Raw genomic sequence first — 8,340 nt, forward strand, 5'->3', positions numbered from 1 at the left:
ACCTTCTATATCAGTCTGCCATGAGGGACCTTGTCAAAGGCCTTACTGAAGACCATGTAGACAACATCCACTGCCCTACCCTCATCGATCATCTTTGTCACTTCTTCAAACAACTCAACCCAATTAGTAAGACACGGCCTCCCCTTCACAAAACCATATTGCCTCTCCCTAATACGTCCACTGATTTCCAGGTGGGAGCAAATCGTGTCTCGAAGAATCCTCTCCAATAATTTCCCTACAACTGATGTTAGGGTCACCGGCCTGTAATAACTTAATTATTCTTGCCACCCTTCTTAAACAAAGGAACAACACTGGCTATTCTCCAATCCTCTGGGACCTAGCCAGTGAAGATACAAAGATTTCCCTCATGCCCCAGAAATTTTCTTGCTTGCTTCTCTCAGTATTCTGGGGTATATCCCATCAGGCCCTGGGAACTTGTCTACCTTAATGTTTTTCAAGGCCCTCAACACATCCTCCCTTTTGATCTCAACATGACCCAAACTATCTACACAAACTTCTCCAGACTCATCATCCACCAAGTCCTTCTCTATGGTGGATAATGATACAAAACACACATTTAATACCTCACCCATTTCCTCTGGCTCCACACATAAATTCCCTTCCCTGTCCTTGAGTGGGCTAGCCCTCTTCCTGGCTACCCTCTTGCTCTTCATATATGAATAAAAAGCCTTGGGATTTTCCTTAATCTTGTTGGCCAACGACTTTTCATGACCACTTTTAACCCTCCTGACTCCTTGCTTAACTTTCTTTCAACTTTCCTTAATTCCACCCTTGCTTTGTGTGTTCCCAGCCTCACAATCTTGATAAATGCTCCCTTTTGCTTTTTAATTTGGCTCACAATATCTCTCAGTATCCAAGGTTCCCTCAACTTGCCACATTTATTCTTCATCCTTATAGGAATGTGCAGTCCTGAGTTCACAGCAACTTACACTTGAAAGCCTCCCACAGAGCATATGTTGATTTGCCCTCAAACATTTGCCTCCAATCTACATTTTTCAGTTCCTGCCTGATATTGTTGTAGAACATAGAACAGTACAGCACAGTACAGGCCCTTCGGCCCAGGATGTTGTGCCATGGAATAATCCTAATCCAAAAATAAAATAACCTAAACTACATTCTCCTCAATTCACTGCTGTCCATGTGCATGTCCAGCAATTGCTTAAATGTCACTAATGACTCCGCTTCCACGATACCACTGGTAAACTATTCCATGCGCTCACAACTCTCTGGGTGAAGATCCTCCCTCTGACGTCTCCTCTATACCTTCCTCCTAACACCTTAAAACTATGACCCCTCGCGGCAGTCAATCCTGCCCTGGGGAAAAGTCTCTGGCTATCGACTCTATCCATGCCTCTCATTACCTTGTACATCTCGATCAAGTCACCTCTCTTCCTCCTTCTCTCCAGACAGAAAAGTCCGAGCTCAGTCAATCTCTCCTCATAAGACAAGCCCTCGAGCCCCAAGCACTAAGTCAGTCCCAGTCAATACATGGTAAATTAAAATAATCCACAACAATAAAACTGTTACTTTTACATCTTGCCAAAATCTGCCTACATTTATCTGTTCTTCTATTTCCCACTGGCTGTTGGGAGGCCTTTCATAAACTCCAAACATTCTGATTGCACCTTTCCTGTTCTTGAGTTCTACCCATATTGCCTCGCTGTTTGGGCCATCTGAGGTCTCCAACCACAGTAGAGCTGAGATTATCTCCTTAACAAGTAGTGCAACTCCCCCACCCCTTTTACACCCCCTTCTATCCTGCCTGAAACATTTCTGTCCTGGAATGTTAAGCTGCCAATCCTGTCCCTCACTTAGTCTCTGTAATAGCAACAACATCATAGTTCCAAGTAATAATCCAAGCTCTAAGTTCATCTGCCTTAACTGTTACACTCCTTGCATTGAAACAGATGCACTTCAGTCCACCAGACCTGCTTTGATCAGCAGCCATACCCTGCCTGTTCTTCCTCTGAGTCTTACTGATCCTATTCTCTAGTCCCCTTTCAGTCCATTCACCTTTGCTTTGCTTCCCACCTCCCCTACCAAGCTAGTTTAAATCCTCCCGAGTGACACCAGCAAACCTCTCAGCCAGAATATTTGTGCCCCTTGAGTTTAGATGCAACCTGTCCTTCTTGTACAGGTCCCACCTGCCCCGGAAGAGATCCACTGGTCCAGATATCTGAAACCCTCCCTCCTACACCATCTGTTTAGCCATGTGTTGAGCTGTACTATCCTCCTAATTCTAGCCTCACTGGCATGTGGCACAGGGACTAATCCTGAGATTACAATCTTGGAGGCCCTGCTGTTTAACTTTTTACCTAACTCCCTGAACTGCTGCTGCAGGACCTCGTCTCTCACCCTACCTATCTAGTTAGTATCAACATGTACTACAACCTCTGGCTGTTCACCCTTTCCCTTCAGAATGCTTACTGCTCATTCAGAGACATCCTGGACCCTAGTACCAAAGAGGCAACACACCATCCTGAGTCTCTTTTATGTCCATAGAAGCACCTATCTGTACCCCTAACTATAGAGTCCCGTAGAACTACCGTTCTAGTTCTCTTTGTCCTTCCCTTCTTGAGAACAGAGCCAGCCGTGGTGCTACCAGCCTTGCTGCTGTTACCCCCGATAGGTCATTTCCCCCCAACAGTATCCAAAACGGTACACTTGTTAGAGAGTGCATCTAATTGTTGCTCCAATCTATCCATGCGATTTGTGAGGAACTGCAATTGGGTGAACTTCCTGCAGATGTAGTTACCTGAGACATGAGAGTTGTTAAGGGTGTGGCCACTTAATTCACAGCAACTGACTGTCCCATTGCAGAGAGTCATATTTGAGAAAAAAAGTGGGTGCTGTTAGCAGTTGCTGTGAATTAGGAGAGGAAAGAACAGTCCCTCATATCCCGAATGAACCCCTCAAGCTCCTCCTGTCCAGAAGAACTGGTTTCCACTTGCCTGATTGTCAATAAAAGCCTGCAGCTCTGATAGAAAGGGATGTTCACTCTGTTTGGTAAAGGAATTGGCAAGTGTAACATATTACACAACTGTTTCAAAAACATTTCAGAGGGCAGTTGAGAGTTGGTTTGGAGGCACATATAAGCCTGGCCACGTGAGGACAGCAGATTTTGTTCCCTGACAGGGAGGTAATGGCTTAGTGATATTATCATAGAACATAGAACATAGAACATTACAGCACAGTACAGGCCCTTCGGCCCTCAATGCTGTGCCGACCTATCATACCGATCTGAAGCCCATCTAACCTACACTATTCCATGTACGTCCATATATGCTTATCCAATGATGACTTAAATGTACCTAAAGTTGGCAAATCTACTAACGTTGCAGGCAAAGCGTTCCATTCCCTTACTACTCTCTGAGTAAAGAAACTACCTCTGACATCCGTCCTATATCTTTCACCCCTCAATTTAAAGCTATGCCCCTTCGTGCCCGCCGTCACCATCCAAGGAAAAAGGCTCTCCCTATCCACCCTATCTAACCCTCTGATTATTTTATATGTTTCAGTTAAGTCACCTCTCAACCTTCTTCTCTCTAATGAAAACAGCCTCAAGTCCCTCAGCCTTTCCTCGTAAGACCTTCCCTCCATACCAGGCAACATCTGAGTAAGTCTCCTCTGCACCCTTTCCAAAGCTTCCACATCATTCTTATAATGCGGTGAGCAGAACTGTACACAATACTCCAAGTGCAGCCGCACCAGAGTTTTGTGCAGCTGCAGCATAACCTCTTGGTTCCGGAACTCGATCCCTCTATTAATAAAAGCTAAAACACTGTATGCCTTCTTAACAGCCCTGTCAACCTGGGTGGCAACTTTCAAGGATCTGTGTACATGGACACTGAGATCTATCTGCTCATCTACACTACCAAGAATCTTACCATTATCCCAGCACTTTGTCTTCCGGTTACTCCTACCAAAGTGCATCACCTCACACTTGTCTGCATTAAACTCCATTTGCCACCTCTCAGCCCAGTTCTGCAGCTTATCTATGTCTCTCTGCAACCTACAGCATCCTTCGTCGCTATCCACAACTCCACTGACCTGAGTGTCGTCTGCAAATTTACTAACCCATCCTTCTACGCCCTCATCCAGGTCATTTATAAAAATGACAAACAGCAGTGGACCCAACACCGACCCTTGCGGTACACCACTAGTAACTGGTCTCCAGGATGAACATTTCCCATCAACTACCACCCTCTGTCTTCTTTCAGCAAGCCAATTTCCGATCCAAACTGCTATATCTCCCACAATTCCATTCCTCCACATTTTGTACAATAGCCTACTGTGGGGAACCTTATCAAATGTCTTGCTGAAATCCATTTACACCACATCAACCGGTTTACTCTCATCGACCTGTTTGGTCACCTTCTCAAAGAACTCAATAAGGTTTGTGAGGCACGACCTTCCCTTCACAAAACCGTGCTGACTATCCCTAATCAATTTATTCTTTTCTAGATGATTATAGATCCTATCCCTTATAACCCTTTCCAACACTTTACCAACAACTGAGGTAAGGCTCACTGGTCTATAATTACCAGGGTTGTCTCTACTCCCCTTCTTGAACAGGGGAACCACATTTGCTATCCTCCAGTCATCTGGCACTATTCCTGTAGACAATGACGAGATAAAGATCAATGCCAAAGGCTCGGCAATCTCCTCCCTGGCTTCCTAGAGGATCCGAGGATAAATCCCATCCGGCCCAAGGGACTTATCTATCTTCACCCTCTGTAGGATTTCTAATACCTCTTCCTTGTAAACCTCAATCCCACCCAGTCTAGTAGCCTGTATCTCAGTATTCTCCTCGACAACATTGTCGTTTTCTAGAGTGAATACTGTTGAAAAATATTCATTTAGTGCTTCCCCTATCTCCTCTGACTCCACACACAACTTACCACTATCCTTGATTGGCCCTAATCTTACTTTTGTCATTCTTTTATTCCTTAAATACCTATAGAAAGCCTTAGGGTTTACCCTGATCCTATCCGCCAACAAATTCTCATGTCTCCTCCTGGCTCTTCGGAGCTCTCTCTTTAGGTGTTTCCTGGCTACCTTGTAGCCCTCAAGCGCCCTAACTGAGCCTTCACATCTCATCCCAACATAAGCCTTCTTCTTCCTCTTGGCCAGAGATTCTACCTCCTTCGTAAACCACGGTTACCGCACTCTACAGCTTCCTCCCTGCCTGACAGGTACATACTTATCTAGGACACACAGGAGCTTTTCCTTGAATAAGCTCCACATTTCTAATGTGCCCATTCCCTGCAGTTTCCTTCCCCATCCTATGCTCCCTAAATCTTGCCTAATCTCATCGTAATTGCCTTTCCGCCAGCTATAACTCTTGCCCGGTGGTATACACCTGTCCCTTTCCATCACTAAAGTAAGCATAACAGAATTGTGATCGCTATTACCAAAGTTCCCACCTACTTCCAAATCTAACAACTGTCCAGGCTCATTACCCAGTACCAAATCTAATGTGGCTTCGCCCCTTGTTGGCCTATCTACATACTGTGTCAGGAAGCCCTCCTGCACACACTGGACAAAAACTGACCCATCCATAGTACTCAAACTATAGTGTTCCCAGTCAATATTTGGAAAGTTGAAGTCCCCAAATGACAACTACCCTGTCTCTCTCACTCCTATTGAGAATCATCTTTGCTATCCTTTCCTCTACATCTCTGGAACTATTCGGAGGCCTGTAGAAAACTCCCAACAGGGTGACCTCTCCTTTCCTGTTTCTAACCTCAGCCTATACTACCTCAGTTGACAAGTCCCCAAACATCCGTTCTGCAACTGTAATACTGTGCTTGACCAACAATGCCTCACCTCCCCCGCCTTTTACCATCTTCTCTGTTCTTACTGAAACATCGAAATTCCGGAACCTGCAACAACCATTCCTGTCCCTGCTCTATCCATGTCTCCGAAATGGTCACAACATCGAAGTCCCAGTTACTAACCCATGCTGCAAGTTCACCCACCTTATTCCGACGCTCCTGGCATTGAAGCAGACACACTTCAAACCAACTTCTTGCATGCCGGACTGTTAATCACTGGACTGTTAATCCAGAGACCTGGATAACATTCTGGGGATCTGAGTTCGAATCCTGCCATGGCAGATGGTGGAATGTGAATTCAATAAAATATCTGGAATTAAGAATCTAATGATGACTGTGAATCCACTGCTGATTGCCTGAAAAACCGACCTGGTTCATTAATGTCCTTTAAGGAAGGAAACTGCCATCCTTACCTGGTCTGGTATAGATGTGACTCCAGGCCCACAGCAACGTGGTTAACTCTGGCCTGTCCCCTGGACAATTGGGGATGCACAATAAATATTGCCCAGCCAGTGACATCTTCATCCCGTTAATGAATAAAAAAAGAGAGCCAAATGGGGTTTTCCTGACAATCAGCTATGATACCACGGTCATCAGCAGATTCTTAATTCCAGATTTTTAAAAACAAACTGAACTCAAATGGTGGGATTTGAATCCCAGCTTCTAGTGATAATGCCATGAGGCTGTCACTTCCACTGTTTCAATGATTCTCTCCAAATGCCAACCCACCTGTTTGTTTCCAAAAGTTTCTTCTTTCATTCCAGAATTTAGTGAGGTGTGTGTTTGTGAACAATTTGCTTTGTACACTGGAATATCCAGACTTTTGCCTTTGCAGGTTGTAATGTCATAGTTTGCAGAAGAATAAAACTCCTCAGTTTGCACAGCTGTTTCAAGTGTGTTTCTTCCAATCTCTAGCCCCCCTCTCCGGCTCAGCAGAATCATTTCCTATTATTTGTCCAGTATTGGTCTGTCATTCTCCAAAATTAAAACGAGTGCACATTCCAAGGGATAGATGACATTCAGAATCAATGCATAAGATGATGTGATGACTTCAAACAGGATCCATGTAGTGTGATTTTTATCACCACAGTTAAACCAGACATTGATTATTGTAAAATTTTTGAATGGAAGGAGGATTCCCCAGGTTTCTGGTCTTTTGTTTATCTTGCACTGCACCCCATTCTTGTGTCTTCATGCGTTTGCCGCAAGTTGATTTTATTCAGTCATGGCGTTAGGGCAGCACTGGCTGACCAGCATTTATTACACATTTCTAATTGCCACTTGAGAAGGTGGTCCTGAGTTCCCTTTTTGAACAGTTGCAATCCATGTGCTGTGGGTTGACTCACAATGCCCTGAGGGAAGGAATTCCAGGATTTTAACATTTCCAAGTCAGGATGATGAGTGAGTTGGAGGGGAGCTTTCAGTTGATGGTGTTCCTACATACCTGACCCAAATTGCTCCCCCTTCCTCACTCCCCTCTTTCCTTTGGGAACTTGTTCTCCCCAGATACCATCTTTTCATAAATCAAAATGTTTCACGTTGAGCTGACCTCAGGGAAACAAAAAGGTGAGCCCTGATGTTGTACTATATTCATCATTCAGGTGAACTATTCAAAACCGAACTTGGCACAATAACAAATCGATGTTGTCACTCCCTTTCCCGCTGAACCCTGATGGCTCCATCCCTTCGCCACGAGGGACTAGTCTCGGCTAATAAAATGTGAGGCTGGATGAACACAGCAGGCCAAGCAGCACCTCAGGAGCACAAAAGCTGACGTTTCGGGCCGAGACCCTTCATCAGAGAGCTAGTCTCGGCGCCGTTTTTTCAAACAGCTCCCCTCGCGCCCCGCCCAACCGTCGGCGGCAGTGTTCTGATTGGAGCAGCGCGTGTCACGTGTTCGCTTCCCCGGTGACGGTGGGGAAAAGGGCGGGAATGGTGGAGCTATAAACAGAGACGATGCAGCCTTTTGTTCTTGTGCAGCGTGAGGTAAAGAGGTGGCACTTGCTGCAATTAAAACTACGTATCTCAGAAATACTTGGCGAGTGTCGGAGAAAAATATTGTGCGTTTTCATTGAATTGCTCGTCATAAATCAAAGGTAGAGTTTTATTGATAGATTTTTAAAGTTGTTTCATCGTGGATATAAAAAAAGGCCTTGAGTACGTTGCAAAAATCCAGCTCATCATTTGTATTTCTGATATTCCAAAGAATTAAAACTAGTTCTAACTGATAATATCCTGTGAGGATTTAAGAAAAGTGATACCTTGCAGTTCAGTTCGTACTAAGCAAACTCAGTCCATATATTGTCATCTTACACTTTTAAACTTTGTCACAATAAGTATAAAATATCCCTAAGGAAAACAGGAGCTGAGGATTATGTTAGTGAGAAACATTGTGGTGGGATTAGTACGCTTGCTGTCTAAGAAGTATGTAACTGAGATTAGGATTCACTTTTAACTTGTAGATGATACAAGGATGAAATAA

At 44.5% G+C, this 8,340-nt stretch overlaps 1 long non-coding RNA gene across 1 annotated transcript in view; it reads left to right on the plus strand.

Moving 5' to 3' along the window:
• The first annotated feature begins 7,793 nt into the window (after positions 1–7,793).
• The window catches only part of LOC132207160 (uncharacterized), a 33,995-nt gene continuing 33,448 nt past the window's right edge, over positions 7,794–8,340 (plus strand). The window contains exon 1 of the long non-coding RNA XR_009443342.1: positions 7,794–7,954. This is a non-coding gene — a long non-coding RNA (uncharacterized LOC132207160). The remainder of the gene's footprint in view (positions 7,955–8,340) is intronic.

This window comes from Stegostoma tigrinum, chromosome 2 (assembly GCF_030684315.1).
Source record: "Stegostoma tigrinum isolate sSteTig4 chromosome 2, sSteTig4.hap1, whole genome shotgun sequence".
Lineage (NCBI taxonomy): Eukaryota > Metazoa > Chordata > Chondrichthyes > Orectolobiformes > Stegostomatidae > Stegostoma > Stegostoma tigrinum.